This window comes from Ochlerotatus camptorhynchus, unplaced genomic scaffold (assembly GCF_037179485.1).
Source record: "Ochlerotatus camptorhynchus isolate MF236.1 unplaced genomic scaffold, CSIRO-AGI_Acam_v1.1 ptg000178l, whole genome shotgun sequence".
NCBI lineage: Eukaryota > Metazoa > Arthropoda > Insecta > Diptera > Culicidae > Ochlerotatus > Ochlerotatus camptorhynchus.
This window is the reverse complement of record NW_027040668.1, coordinates 3,079,408-3,103,964: the sequence shown is the minus strand read 5'-3', so window position 1 is coordinate 3,103,964 and position 24,557 is coordinate 3,079,408. Positions and strand designations below refer to the sequence as shown.

Genomic DNA, 24,557 nt, shown 5'->3' with positions numbered 1-24,557 from the left:
GATTCCTAACATTTTTCCAGAGGAATCGGAGATTACGGCTGACGAACTGTTGGCCTATATCAAATCATCTAAAAACATGAAGGCCCCAGGTTTCGACAACATCCAGAATCTGGAACTCAAACACTTGAGTTCCAGATTCTACAACCATCTGGCACTGATTTTTAATCAGTGCCTCAGACTTGGCTACTTCCCCTCGTGTTGGAAGTCAGCTAAAGTCATACCCATCCGGAAACCTGGGAAGGATCCGTCCTCTCCTTCAAGTTATCGACCAATCAGCCTTCTCTCAGGGTTATCAAAACAGTTCGAAAGAGCACTGTACCACCGGCTCCTAACATCTGCCGATGAAAACAACTTGTTACTCGAGGAACAGTTTGGTTTTCGGAAAGGTCGTTCGACCGTCCACCAGTTGACTCGAGTAACAAACATTCTCAGACGGAACAAGTCTGTTTCGAAAACATCTGCCATGGCGTTGTTGGACGTTGAAAAAGCTTTCAACAATGTCTGGCATGATGGCCTGGTGTTCAAATTGCAGCAGTACGGTCTTCCAATCTTTCTAGTGAAGATCATAAACAACTATTCATCAGACAGGACGTTCCGAGTCTCTCTGAATGGCATCTCATCGGATGCTTTCAACATCGGTGCCGGGGTTCCACAAGGAAGCATTCTTGGCCATATCCTATTCAACCTGTTCACCTCCGATATGCCGGCTCTCCCTGATGGTGGATCGTTGTCTCTGTTCGCAGATGACACATCCATCGTCTACAAGGGTAGGGTCATCGGAGCTCTGACTGCCAAGCTTCAGAGAGGCCTGGACGTTCTGTCTGAATATTTCAACAGCTGGAAGATCCGTATCAACGCGGCAAAGACCCAGGTCATTATCTTTCCACACTCTAAATCTCCTAGACTTGTTCCGTCGGAGAATAACAAGATCTGCCTGAACGGCACAGTGGTGGAATGGTCCAAAGAGGTCGTGTACCTTGGGCTAATACTAGACAGCAATATTCTTTTCAGGGAGCACGTTGACAAAACAAAAACCAAGTGCAACATCTTGATAAGATCGTTGTATCCACTTATCAACAGGAAGTCAACCCTGTCCCTGAAAAATAAGCTTGCTGTCTACAAAAAAATCATCCTTCCAGTAATCGAGTAAGGTATGCCAATCTGGGAGAGTTGCGCAAAATGCCATCACCTTAAACTCCAAAGGATCCAGAACAAGATCCTTAGGATGGTCCTAAACAGTCCCCCGCCGACTAGAAATTCTGAGATCCACTTCCTGGCTGGAATTCAAACATTAGAAGAACGGAGAGTATTCATCCTGGAAAGGTTCAGAGACACCTGTCTGAGATCAAATCATCAGATCATACGCGATCTAGCACGTTAGGTTAAGTTATACTCGTAGTTAGGTAGGTTATCACTTTTTTTCAATTCAAATAAAACACATCCCCAAAGGGATATTCTGTAAACTAGTTGAAAAACACAAATATTAAATTAGAATATCAAATTAAATTAAGATGAAGAGCCAAGTAGGCTAATCAATTAAAATGATAAATCAATGTACTACCATAATCAACAGAAATAAACATAATTTTACTACTACTACTACTAGCCTCAACTCATTTTCGCTTCGGACGGCTTGGTGAACAGGACGCAGAAGCATCAATAGCAGAAGTACGAAGGTGGTGGAAGGTTAGGTAGTCCACTCTTCTACCCAACAAGCAACAGACTGGCAAAGGAGGAAAAGGTCTTGGTAAAGGAGGCACCAAGCGGCATCGCAAGGTTGTTCGTGATAACCGCCATCCGTCGTCTGGCTAGCCGTGGTGGTGTAAAACGTATCTCCGGTCTGATCTACGAGAAAACACAAGGTGTGCTGAAGGTTTTCCTGGAAATGTGATCCGTGATGCTGTCACCTACTATGAACACGCCAAGCGTGAGCGGCCATAGATGTCGTCTACGTTTTGAAGCGACAGACGCACTCTGTTTGGTTTCGGAGGTTAAATCATCACCAACTTTAGCAACAAAACGGCCCTTTTCAGTACCAACGAGCTTATTACAGTAAAGAGTTGTAATAGAACTTATCTGTGCCTGTTTGTCCATATTCAGAACCACACGCCCCCAACGGCCGCACAAAATGCTCTCCAGAGATGTAATCTTATAACCAAACTTGGAAGCAGGGGTGCAAGTGATTTTGAGCGATTCTCTTCATAAACTTTCTCTTTGAAAAAAAAAAAAATACTACAAATTTGGTACGCCTACAATTTACAAACGGAAAGAGCTAAGATAATAGATGAACGATCAATTAAAAGAACTAAATGCTCTTCACATTTGTTCCGTCTACTAGCGGTCCTACGTCAAGCTTCCGTTCGTGCCCCTAGGCACAGACCCTTCTATTTTTTTTGTTTTAAATGTGTACAAAACTACTGTAAGAAATGTTTATATTCATTTTGCACGGATAATGTTCAACAGTAGGCTGTAGGAGCGAATGAAGTTGTCGTGTCTTGTCTTAGAAATGCCTCACCTCGTAAGTGATATCGACAGTGAGCATTCATAAGGGCGTATACACGATGATCGATTCTCTTCATCGATTTTCTCTTTTCTTAATAACTCGCTAGATTTAACGTTTGTCGGTACGTTTGTTGTTGCTTTTGAAAGCCAATACAACCTATTACAACTCTACATTGAACAAATTGTACAAAATTGTTTCGCTTAGCTGTAGAAATGCAAAGAGAAAAACAATGAAGAGAATCGATCATCGCGTATACGCCTTTATGCATGCTCACTGTCGATATGCTGTTTGCCAGATGTTAGATAGGTTGCATACATTTATGTGCAATTCGAATGTTTTATTGCCGGAAGCATAAATTTAGGTATCATTTAGAACACTTTTGTAATGTTCCCACTACCTATAACTCCTGTTTTACGTAGCTCATAACAGCGATTCAAAAAAACGCAAATTTTTGATCGGATTACATTCTGTTTTCACACAAATTAAGGAGCAACTTGATTCATATATTAAATGTTAAGAATGCTATTATTTTTTCCCATCAAAACTCTTACAAAACGTTGAACAAATCTTACAGCGAAATTTACATTCGTCCGACTGAGCGGTCGACAACACGTTTGTTTCTTTAAAAAGTAAGTAAAATACAGTCCATTTTCCTTGTCAATTAAGTTCGCCGCGTTTTATTGCGTTCTGCCTGCTCTCTTCCGGAAACTTTTATTTTCATATGTGTTTTGTTTTCCGTCGATCTTGAAAAAACAAAAGGATAAGATAGAAGAGCGTTATCAGTGATTGCGGTGGGTCAAGGAAATTTAAAGCATTTCCGAAAACATTACGCTGCATTACTCAAAATCACTTGGCCATTCTGGTTAAATTATTTTATTTTATCTATTTACATTCCATTTTCATTACTGATATACCAAATGCTCTATATTGACGAATAGAGTTTCCTAATCATTCACCCTCCCACTAACATAACTCTTCCCTTACTGTGACATCTATGAAGGTAGTATGGGTTCGCTGCACCTTCTTAAGTAGATGATGGATTTACTTTCCCTCCCTTCCTCTCCCTTCTTCTTCTTCACAAACCTGGACCCTACCTTTCGATCCATAAAGTCATGGGCTTGGGACCAACGGCTTTATTTCCTTTCCGAAGGAATAATACTAGGTATTGTTGGTGAAATAAAAAGTTGAATAAAGTGTCTATTTAGCGAAATATCGTTGTAGCACGTATAACTTTTTTTTTAATGATCTTTATTTCTGGTATTTGTGTGGTTTTACATGTATGAATTAACAAGTGACACAGATGCGTCTTTTCAACTTTAGTTCATTTGAAATTTTTGATTATTATTTAAAGCTCCTAGTCTTATCAGGCCTGTTTCTAAGAATGACCACCCTGGTGGGATTGGTTTGTTTTAAATTGGAAAAGGGAAACTACTTATAACTACTGTTTACAACTACAACTAACCTACAACTACTATATACCAACCCTGGTATATGTTATAACCCTGCTGGTGCATTTTTCAATATTTCTCCCTTTACTTTATAAGTGATCGCTGAAGAAAAATCTGTTGTTAAAATGTCAACAATGGTTGTGGTTTGCAAAAAAACTACATACCATAATCCTTTGGAAAATTGATCACCGGGGTGAAATTGGTATTTATGGGTTGCGTTTTTAGTTGTCACCTAGAATATTTTCGGTGATAGATATCAGAGAAATATTGATAGCTTTTCATCATGAGACTCTAATGATTTGACTTGACTTTGACTGAATGCTTTGACAAATTTCTCATAGCCAAAAAGTACACAGATAAAAATTCTGAATTTTAATAGTGATGTAAACATTCATTCACGTAAACTTGTATTTCATTTCACGCAACCGAGCAACTTGAAAACAATGTTGTTTACAACAATGGCCTTTTGTATACAATATTTGCTACATTGCATGAAATGTCTCAGAAACATATATGACATGTGACGCTCCATTTATGTGCATCATACTAAACAGAAATTTACACTACTTTTTCGAACTGTGTAGATTTAACTGAATAAATTTTAATTTAATTTCACTGACGTATAATCGCATTTAATATCAGCATTCAAAGAAACGGTCATAGTGCCTCAAAGATTTTTGACGTAGGACTACGTCTTTGATTTCTATATGGGGTACACTTTGTGAAAACCGAAAATGGAACATGTAACAAATTACGAAAGATTTTGAACGTTAATAACTCAGCTGCCCCTGGTCCAATTTCAATAATTTTATCACCAATCGATCAGAAATATGACTACGCATCGATAACAATGCTTCCGAATGTTGATTTTCAACAAGAAACTATTGAAAAACTGGTAAATGTCCAGCATTGTCCAAAAGCGTCGAATTAACTAACACACCAATTACCTACATGCATATGCTGCTTCCCCAGCGCAGTCGTCAGAGAGTAGTAAGTAGTCGAAACACGTCGAAGTGGCATTCGCCTCCGATCCTCGGGTGCGTGCGAATAGGGAGGATGGAATTGTGAAATATTTTGCACACTCATCGCCATATTCAGAACCAAACGCAAATTCTTCGAGATAACCACCATCCGTCGTCTGGCTCGCCGTGGCGGTGTCTGACGTATCTCCGGTCTGATTTACGAGGTGTGCTAAAGGTGTTCCTGAAAAATGAGATCCGTGATGCTGTGACCTACACTAAACATGCCAAACGTAAGCGGCCATGGATGTCATCTACGTTTTGAAGTGACAGAGACGCACTCTGTTTGGTTTCGGAGGTTAAATCATCACCAACTTTGGCAACAAACGGCTCTTTTCAGAGCCACCAAGCTTATTATAGTAAAGAGTAGGGATGGAATTCATCTGCCTGTTTGTCCATATTCAGAACCAACGACCACACAAAATGCTCATGTAATCAAACTGGAAGCAGGGATACAAATTATTTTGATCAACCTTGATCAACTTTGAATCGCCACGGCCGGATATTTTCGATGGAAGAAGCAACAATCTAGCATCTAATTCGACGAAGACGGCAGGAAACATTTGTGAGACCGAGTTATTTACGAAAGAGAGTGTCGATGAAAAGAATCGATCAATGTAGATAGGACCTATTGAAAAGTGACCCGAGATTTTTTTTTTTTCCGTGCTGAGCTCCAATGTTACCGACGCACAGTGGTTGAAAAGTCCATTTTGACGCTCCTAATTAATAGAAGCATTGAGAGCGGATTTAGAGTAATGACGTCTTCAACAAAGTTGATGAGTATGACATGCTTCATACTTTGAAGGCATGGGTTCTGTGATTAATCCCCCTAAAAGTGAAATGAAAAATTTATTTTTCCACAATGTCGAGATAAATGGTTGACGTCTTTAGCAAAGTTGTAGCAAAATTGATTACAAACAACTTTGCTGAAGACATAAAAGTCCTAAATTTCACTCAAATCGAGATAGAGAGCGTTGTTTGAGGACGGGCCCCCAAAAACACGTTTTTCATCAAAACACATATTTTCTTTAATTTTAGGTCCTCATTATGTTAAACAAAGTTGATTGGTATTCTAAAATACACATCGTTCTAGAACATACTATACCTGCATCATTTTAATAGGATGAGTTATTGATAAATTTTCTTCTATTTTCCTCATATTTTGGCCTTGCGTATCTTTCTTAGGTGCAGGAAGGTGCAAATGAAATCAAATGCATCTAAAACTACATTAAAAGAGCTTTCAAATGCTGGTAAATTTGTCCGTCCACAACCGTCTGCTGGGGAGTTGTGATCAAAACAAGTATCTATATCTTTACTCTGTTTTATGGTATAAAAAAGATAATCAACTTCAATATATCTACAAATTTTTCTTGATTAAATTCTTTTTGTTCGATTGGTTTTGCATTTTTGTTGTCAATATTTTGTATTGTATTCAATTATCATCATTATTATCATAATCATAACCATTAATATAATCATTATCGTTTCCTTCAGCTTCTTCTGCTAGCAGCTGTTTAGCATCGCTGTTTAGCATAGCAATGGCTTATCGTGCTTTTTAGACCATCCACGAATGCTAGTAATCAATGGATCTGATAATACTAGGAGCCAGTTCAATAGATCACGATTTGTAAGCGATCTTGATTGCTTGCGGGTATTGAACTCTTGGTATCTGTTAAATAAAGGTTTTTATTCGTTGTTATTTTGGTTAAATACATGTACCTCTTCCAATACTTGTTCCTTGCCTCCTGTGCTTCCTCAGAAAGCTGACCGATTAGAACAAGGAAATGTTCAATCACGGCTGATCCATGTATCAATACTTTATGAATACTAGCTGGCAAGTAATACCAGGTTCGATAGGTTGGTGTTGATTAACAAAGCCAAAGCTTGTAGATCTGTGTATTCGGGTATAGGGTTGCTCAAGGACTTCTTCAAAGAATGAACCAACTTATTTTCATCTGCAGGACTTGCGTGAGAAACGGTTTTCAGGATATCCGTCACCTCTTTCTCACCTGATTCTCTCATCTTCATTTGTGTCGCAAATGCTAGCTCATTAAGATGGTAGCTATTCCGAACCTCTGCAGTTTTCTTCCTCTACGTTGTTTCACAACATTCTTCGAAAGGAACAACCTTCCGTCCTGCCACACTTTTTGCATTTTCAGAAGTAGAAGGAAGCAAGTTTAAAACGTTTTCAGGAAGCGTAAACGGCTTACTGAAATACTCGGCGTGACACTTGACAACCATGCACAAGCATGTTTGGTTCAGAGCTTTTCAAAAAAAGTTGCACATCGTTTTCACGGGTTTTCCGACATGTGCAGCCACATCCGGCATAATATTCACATTTATGGCATAACACTGGAGTACCTTCTTATAAACGCAGTTGAATTTTGATGATCGGCCTCCACTCGTTTTTGACCAGAGTGATAAGAAAGAGATCACGCTTATCAATTTCAACTTAAATTGAATCAAGAAAAAAACAAAGATCATTGGCACTTGTTGTGATCTAACGATGAATTGAAACATGTCATTTTACTTCAAAGCCCTGCTCTCGTAGCTTCCTCTGCTGACCGGTTTCTTTGCCAGAATTAGTCTCTCTCTCTCCTTCACTTGGCTTCCGCAGTTCTTCTATCTTACATGCTTTCATATACTTTCACAATTTTCGATGAACATTTAAAATGGTCCTATCTGCTTTCATCGATTCTCTTCATTGACTTTCTCTTTTGATAACTACTGCTAACCAAACATATTTCGCGCTAATTATTCAACATAGTTTGATAAAGGAGATTCTTATCTAGCATCCAAAACGTGAAATACAATAGCGAAAGGTTTTGAAGCTGAGTTAATAACGGACGAGAAAGTCGATGAAGAGAATCGATCAATGCAGATAGGAGCTTTTGAAATGTTTATCTGGAATTGCTTCACGCTTGATGAAAAACAGTGATGAACACTATGGAAAAACACTTATCGACTCACAAGTTTAACTGAATTTGACAGTTTTTTTTTTTCGTTCTTGATGCTTCAGTTTTGCCTTCTGGGCAATGTTTGGAAAGAAAATGTGCCGTTCTTGAATTTGATAAGCTCTGAGAAGTGGGAAATTTGTTTATTGAGTCGGTTACTATGGAAACGAATTTATTACGCGGTATAAAATACACTATCCCCTTGTTGTTGACATGACTTCTATAAAGCCTATCAACGGGTGTTTGTTTTGATCATTACTCTCCAGCAGACGGTCGTGGACGGACAAGTTAACCACCATTTGAAAGCTCATTCAATTTAGTTTTAGATGCATTTGATTTCATCTGCACCTTTTTGCACCTAAGAAAGATACGCAAGTCCAAAATATGAGAAAAATAGAAGAAAATTTATCAATAACTCATCCTATTAAAATGATGCAGGTATAGTATGTTCTAGAACGATGTGTATTTTAGTATACCAATCAACTTTGTTTAACATAATGAGGACCTAAAATTAAAGAAAATATGTGTTTTGATGAAAAACGTGTTTTTGGGGGCCCGTCCTCAAACAACGCTCTCTATCTCGATTTGAGTGAAATTTAGGACTTTTATGTCTTCAGCAAAGTTGTTTGTAATCATTTTTTCTACAACTTTGCTAAAGACGTCAACCATTTATCTCGACATTGTGAAAAAATAAATTTTTCATTTCACTTTTAGGGGATTAATCACAAAACCCATGCCTTCAAAATATGAAGCATGTCATACTCATCAACTTTGTTGAAGACGTCATTACTCTAAATCCGCTCTCCATGGTGCTATTAATTAAGAGCGTCAAAATGGACTTTTCAACCACTGCGCGACGCCAGCGAGGCAGCTCCCACACCTGGACCCTACATATCGTCCCATCGACTCAACCGGGGACCAACGGCTTTACTTCCCGAAGGAAGGCGTGATCATAGATGTTATGCCTTAGAACATGCCGGTGGCGCCGACTGAGATTAGACCCAGGCCTGCTGGAGTGAGAGGTAATCACGCTAACCACCGGTGCCGATATCTTTCAAGGTGATATCACAGCGAATGAGAACGACCCGAATTTGAGTTTAGTTATCACAGAAATAAGAAATAAAGTGCAGGAACTCAGCGATGAGTAAATTTGCCTCATGTTTTCCCAGGTTTTTTCCAGGATTTTCCAGGGAAAAATTCCCGAATTTGAGAAAAGTAAAGATTGGATTCACTCAGTTTATTGGTACTACTCCGATACTGAATAAAATTTTCGTCTATTTCCTTATTTTCTGGCAGATTTTTTAGGTTTTCCACAGGAAATCATGAGACAAATTTACTCATCGCTGAGTTCCTGCACTTTTGGCAATTATGAGTGAACTAAACTCAAATTTGGGTCGTTCTCATTCGCCGTGTACGCAAAAGGAAAAGAGCCAGTGTCGCTACTTGATAGCAAACTACTCATAATGGGAGGAGTTTTTGTAGCTTTTATACCACTTGGTTGCACATCATTCTGCTTTAACCTGAAAAGATATAAAAGAGCGCTGCTGTATGGCTTTAGTTCATTTTCGCTTCGGACGGCGTGGTGAACAGCAATAGCAGCAGTAGGAAGGTGGTGGCTAGTCCACTCCTTCACACCTAACAAGCAACAATTGACTGGTCGTGGCAAAGGAGGCGCCAAGCGTCATCGCAAAGTTCTTCGAGATAACCGCCATCGGTCGTCTGGCTCGCCGTGGTGGTGTCAAACGTATCTCGGGTCTGATATACGAGGTGTGCTGAAGGTGTTCCTGGAAAATGAGGTCCGTGATGCTGTCACCTACACTAAACACGCCAAGCGTAAGTGGCCATGGATGTCCTTTTCAATAAAACGGCCCTTTTCAGGGCCATCAAGTTTACATCATTAAAGAGTTAGAATAGAATTTATCTGTGCTTGTTTGTCCATATTCAGAACCACAAGCCCCCAAAATGCTCTCCAGAGTTGTAATCTTGCAACCAAACTTGGAAGCAGGGGTGCAAGTAATTTTGATTGATTCTCTTAATCAACTTTCTCTTTGAAAAAATTACTACAAATTTGGTACGCCTACAATTCAAAAACGGAAAAAGTTGAGATAATAGATAATAATTGATCAATTAAAAGAACTAAATGCTCTTCACATTTATTCCGTTCACTAGCGGTCCTACGTCAAGCTTCCGTTCGTGCCCCTAGGCACAGACCCTTCTACTTTATTCATTTGGTTGAAAGAGCTTTTTTTGTTAAACTAACTGAATCTGAATTAATTAATAAATTGCGATAAAATGTGCTCAATATTGAGAAATCCATGGTTTTCTGTGAAATTAACAGTGATATTTCAATAAATTGCTTACATTTAGGCGCAAACCAGAATGTTAAGAAATATTTTGTTTTTATTTAAACACTTTACACGAAAATTTCAGCAGAGTTGCCATCGAAGGTTTGAGAGTTCCAGAATTGAGCCTCGATATTATACAATATTGCATTAAACTTGAACGATTTGAAGAATCACAAGCCCTGTTCAGAAACAACGAAAACAGTTTTTGAGAGATTTTAGATTCCCCCTTCCGTTGCGTAGACAATCGTTTAAATACATGTTTGGAAATGTTTATGGATCGCAGACACTCGCCAACTCAATCGATGTCATGGCTACTCCGACGGTAATTTCCTATGGGATTATTGTTCTAAACCTTGATAGTTCTATACCTCGATGACTACATAAATATGGAGTTGTTGAGAGTTCACTGTATATGGACAGCTGTATGGAAAATTTCTTCGTACACTGTACGTTAAGGTGGGTCAAGGTTGATTGTGGGATCATTACCTCTACTCCCCACTGGCTTTTCGATCTATATAAAGGTTCCCAACAACTTTGCCAAATTTGATCGAATTTGGTCAAAGGTGACAGTTACGTTACATCGAGGAATACTTGTAAATTAATCGATGAAAAAAGGATTAACATATAGAGGAACGTTATAAAAGCTACGGGTTATAAAAGCTTATAAATAGCGATGGCGGTATTTTCGAAATGCTCAACATGGAACAAAGATTTGAGGAAACTTCAATGAATGTACCCGAACCACATCCTCTCCCCGTACAAAATGAACAGTGCCATCGCGTTCTAGTCGGTGGTGATAGAAATTCTGAATTTTATATGTGATGTAAACATTCAATCACGTAGACTTGTATTTCATTTCACGCAACCGAGCAACTTGCAAACAATGTTGTTTACAAAGATGGACTTTTGTATACAATATTTGCTACATTGTATGAAATGTGTCAGAATTTTACATGATATATAATGTAAACGTATATGATATGTGACGCTCCATTTATGTGCATCATATTGAACAGAAATTTACACTACTTTTTCGAACTGTGTATATGTACTAATCTGCATGCCAACAAAAAAAAACACATGGTCGACAAACCATGTTGTCAGCAATACGATGGCTACAACTGTGCTTTATTTGCACAATGTTTTGCGGAGAAAATCATTAACGGTAAGCTTAAACAGATACCCAAACAAAAGAACATAATTAAGAATATTCATATGTGAAAGAATGCGAGAACACGAAAGCTCGAAACAACTTAAAAAAAACTCATTATTTTCACACTAATAAGGGCAGAATATATTCACGGTAAAGTTTAACGTGGACCGCAAACGTAACAAAGCAATTGTGACATGGAGATGACGAACGAGAAATGTACATCACGTGCAACGAATGTGTTCATATTTATGGTTTTAAACATAATAGCTGTGGTGAAACATATTACATCGATAGTAAAATAGCTATACGGAGAATTACCTGTAACAAGGTCTGTTGGGAGTCAAAATAAATGGATTTTTTTTGACGTAGGACTACGTCTGTGATTTCTATATGGGGGTACACTTTATGAAAGATTTTAAGCGTTAATAACTCAGCTGCCTCTGGACCAATTTCAAAATTGTTATCATCAATCCATCAGACATATTTCTACGCATCTGTTAAATTAAATACTTTAGCATTTTTCAGTATGTCAATGTTGAATATTGCACGAATGTGCAACTGTTGCTATGATAATTAAAATTATCACCGATTGCCTGCAAAAAGCGATTTCCCTCTCACAGATTTCATAGTTGAATTCCATCTGGTCTCACAAAACGGTGTTTATTCAATTACCACGTGGTGAGTGGTGGTGTTCTCCAGTACACAACGAAAGGCTGCCTGCAAGCAACGAGCTGCAGCCCACATGAGTATACAAAGAAGGAGGAAGAAGCCGCACAGCTATTGATCGGAATCAGTAGCTCTTCGTGAGTCGCTGTAGTCCATCTATGTCAAAAGCGTCATACTGAAAAGTATAAACAGAGAGAACCCCGCTCAAATTCGTATTCCTACACAAAACACAAGCTCCTGCTGCAGTTAACAAATACGATTTATTATAGAAGACCACGTAGTCCTACATTGCATACAACCCCATGGCTGTCCCTTGTTGTTTTTTTTTTAAGAATGTCAAACATCATATTTTCCATACCACGAAGTCCGCTTTAACCGACGACCGGACACCACCACTCACGGTGATTGGAACTGAATCCGATCAGCTGTTGGGGCAGCCATTATTATAGCTAGCTGCTTTTGGGGAGTCTTTCGTTGTGTACTGGAGAAAACCACCACTTACCACGGGGTGATTGAATTAACACCGTTTGGAGAGACCGGATGCAATTCAACTTTGAAATCTGTGTTAGGAAAACCGCTTTTCGCAGGCAATCGGGGATCATTTTAATTATCATAGCAACAGTTGCACATTCGTGCAGTTTTCAATAGTGGCATTTTGAATTATGATAGTCTTAAATTTAACAGATGCGTAGAAATATTTCTGATCGATTGGTGATAAAGCTGAGTTATTAACGTTCAAAATCTTTCATAATTTTGTTACATATTCCATTTTCTGTTTTCATAAAGTAGAAATAGATATAGAAATCAGTTATGCAAGGAAAATCAATTACCTTATCGCACATGGTCACGAATATTGTATGAATGCAGATAAGATTGTGAAATCCATGGAGTATTGCATTGAAATGGAGAAGGAAAACATGGAACTCAAAAAGAAGATGAAAACTAAGCAGAAACATGCATCAAAGATGAAGACTCGAATCAGGTTTCTGAAAAACGGAAGTGAATAGATAGAAATCGTTACTTACACGCCCAACATCTGAATTGTATGACCCTATACTTTTGAAACTGCAGCGCAACAAAAAACGAAAATTAAAAGGAGCTAGGTATACGGAGCAAATCAAGACCAACAATTGAAAAGGCCTTATCTCCGTTTTGTAAACAAACCTTGTATGGCCATTTTCTTGCGAACCGAAACCTACATTCGTAAACCTAAAACACAATCGGATATAGAAGGATATCCTCTACCTATTTATGTTGCTGGTTTGCGTTCAAAATAGCTTTACAAGGTTTGTTTACAAAATAGAATTGAAGCCTTTTCAATTGTTGGTCTTTCAATGCAGAATATGGTTTGATATTTGAGCGCCCTAGTAAACAACCACTAAATATATTCTATTCTCATAAGGATTTATGAAGGGTAAACATGAAAAGTTCAAGCAAAGAAAGATTAAAAAGAAAAAAACCTATTTTCTGTAGAATAAATCAAATTTAAAAACTACTGCTAATTTAAGGCAAAATTTTTTCAGTCTCTCAGTACAATTCAGTATGAAGTGATTGTCTTGTCGTCTGATTTTTTGCACTTGGAACACTTCGGCATCTTTACACACAAAGAGAATCAATAGAAATTATTGTGTTTTTTCTGTTGGTTATCAGAGAGTACGCAGATGCTCTTTGACGAAGCATTTTTTTATCATCGTATTTCAAGTGCTCTCCGAATCTGTTACTGAACTGTGGGAGGGGAAATGACGATTTCTTTAGATAATGCTTGCATGTATTTTGAAAGGAAAAGCAGAGAACGGATCTAATCTTTGCATTTTTATTTTGTATTCGGTGCTTAGTAGGATGGCATAATATGCAGTTTAATAAAATGGTTATAATAGATTTCACCCATGATATTTAAAAAATTAAAGGTCCTAAATATACATGGAATAGGTGGAACTCCGTTGCTTTAAACCATTTTATGTCAGTTAATGGTCTGGGTGTACGACTAAAATCACTGCACTGACACTTTTTATACGCAGATCAATCACCGCTATTTAAGCTGTTGATAGTGCATAAGGTTTTCCTGTCATTCTAAACCACAATTTCAGTAATAATTTCATCACGTTTAATAACACGTTATACATATAATCCACCGGAACAGCTGATATGCAGCCCATATTTATAGTAACAATCGGTGGAAGCTGGTCTGATAAATCACCATCCGAAAGATCCAAAAACGATTCGTCCGTTCTTCAAACCCAGTCAATATTTGGGAATACTGTCCGGTGTCCGACGCTGTGTTCACGCGTTGTGCATTTAGGACAACCGTATAATCCATTATGTGCTTGTAGAACATTCAATATTAGCATGAGTTTACGCGCCGATTAAAACTCAAATGCCAAATTTGGTTCCATTTGTTGATTAGTTCTCGGGTTATGCAGAAATGTATGTTTCATTTGTATAGGAGCCCCCCCTCCTTGCAGAGGGGGAGGGGTATCGAACCAACATAAAAACCTTTCCCGGCCCCAAAAACCCCTGCATACAAAGTTTCCGAGTCTATAAGGGTTAGACAGACAGACGGACAGAAATTCACTTTTATATGTATAGATAACATAGTGGCAGTTTTTATATTTTGGTTTCTATTAAACGTACCTTTATATCTTACACAAATGTCATGGCTGGAGCATCCATAATGAACGCATCTACGGAAAAAGCTATTTTTGCACCGTTGAAATCAATTCCGTTTTCTATCTCACACGATGCTACCTAAGAGGAAGAGGAGATAACTGGCTTTTTTTTTGCCTGTGACGTGTTTGCGGAAATGACTGTGCAAAAATTATTTCATTATGGGCGACGCAGTCGACTGTCAAAATGCAAGAAAATAGATTCCCTGTAGATTCTCGCGTTTCTATACGTTCACCCGACCAATCAGACACTGGTTCGCGTTTGATAGAATATTGGTTCAAAAAAGCCCCCCTATTGTCTCCTCTTCTTCTTAGGATTCTACTACAAAGACCATAAAATACCGCTACTGAAACAATATCCAATAAATTTACAATTTTAAACAACGTAGGTCAAAAGCATCTTTTGGAGCTTTTTGTAAGTGGTAAGCCTTCGATCCCAAATTTCAGATGATTGCAATCTCTAAGAGTTTGAGGCACTGAGAGTTTGATCAGTATGTATTCTAATGTTCGTTTCAAACCAAAATAATCAAATTCTCCTTCGTCCATTCTAGTAATTGCTACGTCCTTTAATGTTGCATTGGCTTTTAATGTTTTGGCAAATGTTTTTTTTTTTTACAAGTTGCTCAAAAGATCGTCCATGGCGTTATCACTGATATTAATATCAGTGGGCAATTTTGCAAGCCTATTCTTTATATCCACAATCTCAATATCGTTGTCTGGCAAAACAACCTCATCATCGGACTCAAACCGATTTATATCCTCATCACTTTTAACTGCTGCTATTTCATCGTAAATTTCGAAAAACTCTGTAGGCGTTACGTCCATAGGTTCATCAATGTTCTCACGTTGATCAGCTTCACGGCTAGTGCTTGCTGTTGGTTGGTGCTGTTCTGTTGGATCGATCCCAAACACTCTAAACATACGAGCAGCTTCTTCTCTGTCTTTTCTGTAATTGGTAGATCTGGACATCATATTAAAGCCGTTCGTCTCACTACTTAGTTCATCTTACGGGGAAGACTTGCTGTTGCTGTATGGCTAGAGATTCCTTCAATAAGTCGCTTAACCATGCGTTACTGCTGGTTTTTTCTTGTAGCCCTCGATTTGGATCCAGACACCGGCAAGATTTTGCAAAAGTATTCTTGATCGGACTCCAAAAACTTGGATATCTGTTTCATATACATGAAATTATACACATAGTGCACACTTAGGAGATCAGCAATGGTAGTCACAACATTTCGGGTTCCTTCCGTCAGTCGAACCTGTTCCACCATCACGTAGTATACATGCTTATCGTTTCCCAGGTCTGAAAGAATAGTTAAATAGTGCATTTGGAATCGAACCAGACCCCAAGATATTTGAAAGACATGGGATGAGTGATCGGCTTACCCGAAAATTGAAGCCTCAGCTGTGCTGGGCTATGCTTCCTAGAAAAAACGACCAACTCTTTTCTCCTTGGAGAATTCGATACCTTGAAAGTAATATCTTTGTATGGTTGAGGCGTGTAAGAGGTGCTTTACCTACCTTACCATTCAGGGTCGTATATACAATTGATCTCCAGGAGAAAGTGCAATGGGACAGACTTGCATGCCAATATTGGTGGAAAGGCGGAATTTACAAAGAAGATGGTGGAAAACAAGATTTTCTTTACAAACAAAAATTAGAACATATAATCAGTTGAGGTTTAGAAGGCCAGACATTTTAATATTTTTTTTTAAACAGAAATTATCGAGTATTTTTTTTTTTGTAGGTTAACCTTTTATTTATAATCATGCTGTGAACTCACCGTTGCGGCCGATTTTTGATCTGCTCTGGAACATCTGGAAGTGGGTGAGACTTCGTTGATCTCCGGAACGCTTCTTTTTTTTTTTCCTTTGGTTTGTTTTTTCCGTCGATCTTGTTTTCCGTGCTGAGCACCAATGCTACCGACGTGCCAGGAAGGCAACTCCCACACCTGGACCCTACCTATCGACCCATCAACTCATGAACCGGGGACCAACGGCTTTACTTCCCTTCCGAAGGAAGGCGTGATCAGAGATGTTATGCCTCAGAACATCCCGGCGGCGCCGACTGAGATTGAACCCAGGCCTGCTGGGGTGAGAGGTAATCACGCTTACCACTACACCACCGGCGCCGTTGTATTTTTTGCTAATTGACTCAGAGAAATGTTGGGGATAGGACACCATTTGTGCACGATCTGTTTGCGCTTTTCCGGATAAATGGTTTGCATTGTCACGGAAATGTAAAGAACCGTGACTTGCGACATACGAAACTGGTGGTCGTTACATTTCGACAATGATTCAGCGTGATAATCAACTGTTTAAACGTCATCTGAAACAAGTAGAGATGTTCCAAAGGCGTGCTTAGACATTCTGGAACACCCTATATATAAACAACTGCGCTGCATGTTCACATTCATTTTCGTTGTTCCGAATTTTGAAGAAAAAAAACCTTTAATTGAATCATCTTGATAGCCTTTACATGATTTGTAATGTATTGCCTGAAGAATCTCCATAGAATAATCTCAGAATATCCTCCGATTTCATCAAACACCTCTTTCTGGTATTCTCTTGAATTATGGTTTTCATGAAAATCTTCTACAGAACACTCTTTGAATTGACATTGCAATGCTCTTTAAATTATTAATAATCCTATCAGTTTTACCAAGGAATTATTCTAGGATTTCCATCTAGTCCTGCCCAGAATTATCTTAGAGTGGAGTTCTTCTTTGAATTTTCTAAAAATTAACGGATATCCTTGAAATAAACCTCCTTTAAAATTATCCTTTCCTTCAAACTTTCGATGGAATTGTCTTTGGAATTCGATTAGCTTGTAATTTTCCTCAAAACCATGAAATTCCCACCAGAATTATTGAATTCTTTTCATTCATTGAATTCGGTTTAGAATTTCACATGAATTTGGCTCTTCCCCTTGGAATTCTGCTAACGACTTTGAAACTCTCCAGGTTCTTCTCGCAAATCCCTAAGGAATTATTTTCTCAAACTTAGCTAGGCATTCAAGTCAGAACTGTCGTGGAATGCTTTTCCGAATTCTTTTGAAGTTCTCATGGAACTCCCATTCGCAGATTAAATTGTAATTCTCCGTAGCATACCCCCAAGTGTTTTTCTCCGTATTCTTTTTCTCCCCGAAACTTCATCAAATTTCCTCAGAATTCCTTTAAAATCTGTGAAAAAGATCCATGTTCCAAAATTTGAGGAAAAACTTTTTTTTTATTTATTTGGTTTCTGAAGATAAAGCTGTTCCAGAACAAAGAGATCGCAGTAGGCTGCGGTTGGAATTAGACGTTTTAATTTTTCCTGCATGTTTTTTCTCCTCTTACTTAACGTTTTACATAAAAGTGTTTTTAATAGTGTCTTGAACCTGAGTTCCAAATTGTGCACGAAGTTTGGAGTTGGAGTTTCGGAGGTCAAGAACAAGGGAACTGCTTTCAGGTTCCACAATGAATTCCCGTTTGCTGGTCGAGCGGAACGAGCTACTGTAAATTGGCTACCATGGCAGATGCAGAAGTTTTCAAAGGAGAGCACGCAAGCTTCAAACAACCAGTATACTACAGTGCTCAAGAACCAATTTCTCGCTTCTGAATCGACACTAAAATTGAATATAAAGAATGGCCAATCAACGAACGTTGAAACTTTATCAGAAGAGAAGTAGGAGTATTTTAAATAAATTTTAATAGATTCTGGACCTGTTCATGTTGATCCCCGGAGACGTCAAGAAGAAGGATGATTTGATGACAGTTTATAAAAAAAACTACGGAGCAGCTTGTTGCAGGTCCGCTTGATTTTTTTGGTAAGATCTTCCCTGTTTATCTATTACTACATCAGATCTATTAGTGTTTAAGGTACACACTACGAAAATCTCATGTAAATTTCGGTTCGGTCCCATAAGAATCAGTTGAAGGAAACGAGAAAATCAATTCAATCAAACGTTCTCTTCCTCGAGGTGCTTATGTTTCGGTTTGAGATCACTTTACTTACGTGCCTTGATTTACGTCCACTATGGATTATGTCTCGCGTAAAAGTAGTTATTTCTAAGTGTGTAGGTCATTATCAGCATTTGTTTCACGCACCCAACATCCCAGTGATTTCTCGTGGAAGCGCAGATAAATTCTCGGTTTCCTTAAAGGCGAGTATAATGTCAACACACTCCTTCCCATTCCCTATTTGACCTGCATTTGTACACGGCTGGCGCTGGTATTGCTAAATATTAGATTTTTACACATTACACATTGAGGATGAATGTTAGTCCCAAACATCATCGGTTGGTTTTCTGTATAATTGTAGCTTATCTGGCAATAACAGAGCAGCAACCGTGGGCGGTCAATCATACTCCCCAAGTAACACATAAAACATCTTTTTGAAAAATAATTAGAACGGCTTGTTATATAAATGTATTATAAGTGATGCAGAAAACATCCCACGTTTTATATGAGGTTTATAGATGTTTTCTTCATACTTGCTAGATTCAACATTTTCCAAAATAGTTTTCTTTTGCTTTTATCTTTAAATGCTATTTAAACGTGCATCTTACTGTTTTAATACCACTATAAAACTTGTCGTATACAAAATCAATCTTAGTTGAAGTTATAAAGTTCTTGAAGAGGTTCTGAACTTTCCAGATTGACGTAAACATTGACGGCGCCATTGAGTCGGACTGTCTCTTCACGCAGTATTCGGAGGTTTGTTATAAAGAAAGTTGAAAACACTTGTTTATGACATCTCATAAATTAATAGAACTGAAAATGTGCAGGTTGTCTTATAAGCAGTTGAAAATACTTTAAAATAACACTCTGGCAATTAGATGTACGCTTTGCTGCTATCAAAACATCTTTATGACGGATCGAAAGCGTGTTGAACTAGAATATAATTTTCATGCCATTGGCAAGAACATGATAGATACTTATAACACACCTCGCATCAAGCGGAGTTGGTCTAGTTAGGAAGTAATAAGTCTACCACGCCAAGGACCAGTGATCGAATCCCATGTTCAAGTTTTTTTTATTGTTTTTTTTTTGCCGCTGGTTTTTATGATGTTTCCCAAACATGTTATAAGACTAGTATTTAGTTGTATAAGCTCCGTGTCTTGCGCTTTTTAGGTTATATAAATGTATTAAATGACGTATATTAAGTCTACCACGCCAAGGACCAGTGATCGAATCCCATGTTCAAGTTTTTTTTATTGTTTTTTTTTTGCCGCTGGTTTTTATCATGTTTCCCAAACATGTTATAAGACTAGTATTTAGTTGTATAAGCTCCGTGCCTTGCGCTTTTTAGGTTATATAAATGTATTAAATGACGTATATTACAGCATTATTGATTCCTTACGTAAGTCATTAAAAAGTATATTCAACTTCTTTATGACAAGCCGTGTTGCTTGGGTCATGCTCATGCTCATAAAGCTGTTCCAGAACAGAGCAAAAAAGGAAGAAAATAATATGATTGTATTATATTTTCTGAAAAAAAGTTGGAAGGGTTGTATACTAGATACGACCGCAGGGTTGGCGTTGGATAACGTCTGTTATGCGTTGTACTTAATTGTGTATATTATATTTTAGGAATATTCCTTAATAACTCTTTTGCGAAAGTTTGGTGGCCTTGAAAAGGGCCGTTTTGTTGGGCTGATGTTGTTGACAATGATGGAACGGGCGACCTTGTTGGACGCTTATATAGTAGAACAGAAAATATCAGAGGTGTCAGATACTCGCATACGTACGTTAAACTCTTTCTTGATAATGTTGTGGCCCTGAAAAGGGCCATTTTTCCAACGCGCTCGGCGTAGTTGCCCTTGCGGAGCAGACGGTGAGGTGAATACGACCGACTGAGAACTGCAGCAGCTGGGCATTCCATGAGGGCGGCCCAGTATACCGGAGCACTGGCACCAACGCACTCGGCGTAGTTGCCCTTTCACCCCAGGCTCTGCTGCCGCTGCTCTGCTGCTCTGCTGCTGGGTCGACGATCGGATAGACAATGATGGAACGGGTGACCTTGTTGGACGCTTATATAGTAGAACAGAAAATATCAGAGGTGTCAGATACTCGCATCTGATGTATCGGTTGGAGAAAGTATAAGAATATAAAAAAATCAATCGATTTTCACCATCTTTAGACAATGGTTTACTTTTAACCATTTTTCAATAGTTTTCAGGATGAAATCAATAGTTTTGAAACATTCAGCATTCAGCTAGAAATATTTCCAATCGATTGATGCCATTATCTTGTAAATCTATCGAGAGACGGTTGAGTTATTATCGTTCAAAATCTTTTAATTTTTCGTAACGCATCCAAAATTACTGTTTTCAATTTTGTACCCCCGTATGTTGCCGAAAGACGTTATCCAACGTCAAAAAACCCCTAGAGATTTTCAAAATTACGTGATAATTCCAGGTTTTTCAAGGAATACTATAATTCATTGAGGATTCTCGGTTTTCCAGATAGTACATATCATGTAGAACCTGTAGTACGTAGTACTAATAGTACTCTTCCTAAGAAAGCACCGTACTCAAAGCTGTATGTGAACAACTTGCTCTCTTTAAATTACTTGAAAATTATTACAAAATAGCCAGTATAATTTATAGTGGATGAACTTGAATGGTACTAACGGCTGTTCAATACAAAATGAGAATGATTTCAGTGCCGTCCAGCGCTCTTGTGAGAGCATTGCGACTAAGTTGCGTCGTACGGCTGACCAGGGCCCCTTCTCCAATATTCATTAACGTTTTTTTTTTGAAGAATATACATTATGTTTTTAATAAAAAATACTGATTTCGTTGAAATTTTTTTTTTTCACTAGGTATATGACTGAAAAAATTCTAATTTTTTATTGAACACCCGTTACACCCCGTTCACATTACAGTCTATATCATGTAATATAGGCTGTCTTGCAATGAGCACTCATACATCTAGTTTTCACTGAAAATCCTATGTATGAGTGCTCATTGCAAGACAGCCTATATTACATGATATAAGCCATAGTCTGTACGGGGTATTAGTCAAGTAATCATATTATATTCAAAGTACAATCATAAATGTGATTCGATTAGCCCTGAAAATGCAGTTTTTATTACTCGATTTCTTTAATTACGATGTTCCAAAAATTCTGAATAGGTCATGAAATCGGTTTAATTTATATGCCTTCAAGTTTACTCATGTTTGTCTATGGCCAAAAAAAGTTTCACAAGTTTTATTAATTTCCTCCTGTATTAAAATTTGTAGTGTAGATAATGGTGAGTTGGTTTTCTTTATTTAAGATCCCTCTAGTCGTAGGCTGGTTAAACTCTAGTGTGCAGATAATCGATAACAAGGTATCCTATCTAGAACGTTTTGATTTTTTCAAAAAATATTGGAAAAGATAACAAAAATCTAAAAAAAACAGTTTTACCCAAAATTTTAGAAGAAAATTTACGTGTAACCACTTTTTTTTATGTCATCATTGCACAAAGTTGAACTAAAAAAATGCAAAAATTTACCTTGTAATTTAGTTTAGGTTTTGGATATCATTTTTCAATATTTGTATAAGATTTTTTGTAAAATCATTTTCTCAGTGATGAATACATATTTTCGGCAACATCAAGAAGATTACTCAGACTCATAAATGCGCTGAAATTTAATGTTTATTTTTGTTTGAAATGTAGTGAAAATCGTTTCTCTACTCTATAAGGTTTCCAGAGTTGAACTTTTATCGTGTAAAAATGTACATGATTCATCGTACTGCGCAATTCCTTTCAATGCTCCGGATGTTGCATATTCATCGGGCGGTGCAGATGTCCGATAGCCAGCAGAGAGTAATTCTAAAGATGGAGTTTTTGGTTATGTCTTTCAGTCTCAAACTTCATATAGTCATACCAGAAATTCTTATAGACTATAGCTGCAACTTGTTTTTTCTAATAATTCGTTTTTGAGGCCATCGGCCACCGTTCACCAGAAAGCGGTTTCCCCTTCAGAGCAACAATCCATCCGTTTTCAACTGGAACACGGAAGCTTCTTTCGAAATCATCGTTCAATACTAAATTTTCCTCTGACAGCACTTGGAGGGTGGAGAAATAAATGAACAATAAAAAGAGCCGAACAAGTTTATTTCGGAAGCAAAAATATTAAGAAAGTTTTGCTCCGCAGCTTTTCATTCACTGGTTTGGCCGGACTAAGTTTAAGGTTTTTCCATCGGTCCAGCTTCTCTTTATGTGGAGACTCTGCATCAGAAACACGGTCATAAACAGCAACAGCAGAGCAAAAGCGACGATGAGAAAAACATGCCGAAATGTTCCGGGGATTTGCTGCTTGGTTGCAGCGTGGCTTTCTGATTGTTTTATTTCCGTGGGCAAAAATTGTTTTTGAAAGGCTCAACTATTGCGGCAGTGCCTCCGGGGGCGATTCAAGTTGAATGAAAAGTTGCCCTAGCATCCTAGTTTAAAGTTGGATGGTTTTTTTTTTCTCAATATTTAAATATTTTAGCCGATCTCAACGTTGACAATGCAATTGAAAAAACAATAAGGCGCATTTTAAATACATTTGGCAACCGATTTTCTAGGTAAACGGCAGTGAAAGGTAACAGTTTTCAGTTACCGAACGCTTACTGATATCCCCCAACTAGATCGAAGGTATCCGGTGATGAAAATTGATGCACCCCTCGTTGATCACACCGGCCGGAGTTAGGAACAAGTTTGCCAATTACAAATTTATACAACTAGAGAAACAGCGAAAACCAGAGCATTCTCACAGCCAAAATTCATCGCTTGCTGCATTCGACTGGCTAGATCTGGACAGGGCCAGATGGTGTTGAACTTGTTCGTCAACGTTATTGTTCTGGTGAAAAATTAGCATTTTACATGCCAATGACGAGGCACAAAATCAGCCCAAACTAGCGGAACAAGCACAAACTTTTTCGTAGAGCGGGAGGAAATTATTGTTATTATCATTATACCCACTTCGCAGAAGACAACGTCGGAGCTAGGATTTGCTTGTCCAACAGTACATAGGGTAGAGAACTACTTCGGCTTAATAGCACATTTTGGGCCTATCGTGCAGGAGACATCATATATACCTATGGTTTCAGCATTAACGACCCAAGCAACCAACAGTTCCGCATTCCACGACAAAATTCACTTTCAAGTTTCATAAAGTGCAAATAAATCTCCTTCAGAACTTTCTAGCTGCTTTAGAAAGTATAGAAAGCGCACGAGGAGCTTCAGTTTCAAAAAGTATCCATGCATTAGCATGTTGAAGTTCAAAAAAAGTTAGAAAAGGCACCCTAAGGCCTTCTTAGAAATTTCAGACAAGACTGCAACATGGCCGCAACAAAGTTTTAAACAAGTTCCCTGCGGAACTCTTTAGCAACTTTGAACTCTAAAAAGTTTTCTGTGGAACTTCTTAGCAGCTTTAAAGTTTTTAAAAATTTCGTCGAAGCCCTTATGAAACAATCTGCACAAGTCTTTATTTCTTACAGTATATTTCAATACGTAAATATGAAAGATTCAGGGATTCAAATAAATCATAATTCTTATATGGATGCAGTGCATCAATATTCAATCCAAACATTATAAAAATAGCTTTTCCTGGATTCGAGCCTGTGTATTCGACATGCAATCTACGAACGCTAACCACTGTGCACCAAGATGTTGTGTTTCGTGTGCAAGTCAGTCATCCAGCACATCCAGGGTCAAAACCTCACTTTATTATATTTCAGATGGTGCAGAGGTTCGTGCTGGGGCTCTTACACAGAAGAACCGGGTTCAATTATTCAGACAGCTCTATTAACTACACACTTATAAATAATTAATTTTACATGTGACGGAAT

General features: G+C 38.1%; 1 pseudogene; it reads right to left on the bottom strand.

Annotated features, from left to right (window-relative positions):
- Positions 1-13,283: 13,283 nt before the first annotated feature.
- Positions 13,284-14,211, bottom strand: LOC135701892 (uncharacterized; annotated as a pseudogene).
- Between the last annotated feature and the right edge of the window lie 10,346 nt (positions 14,212-24,557).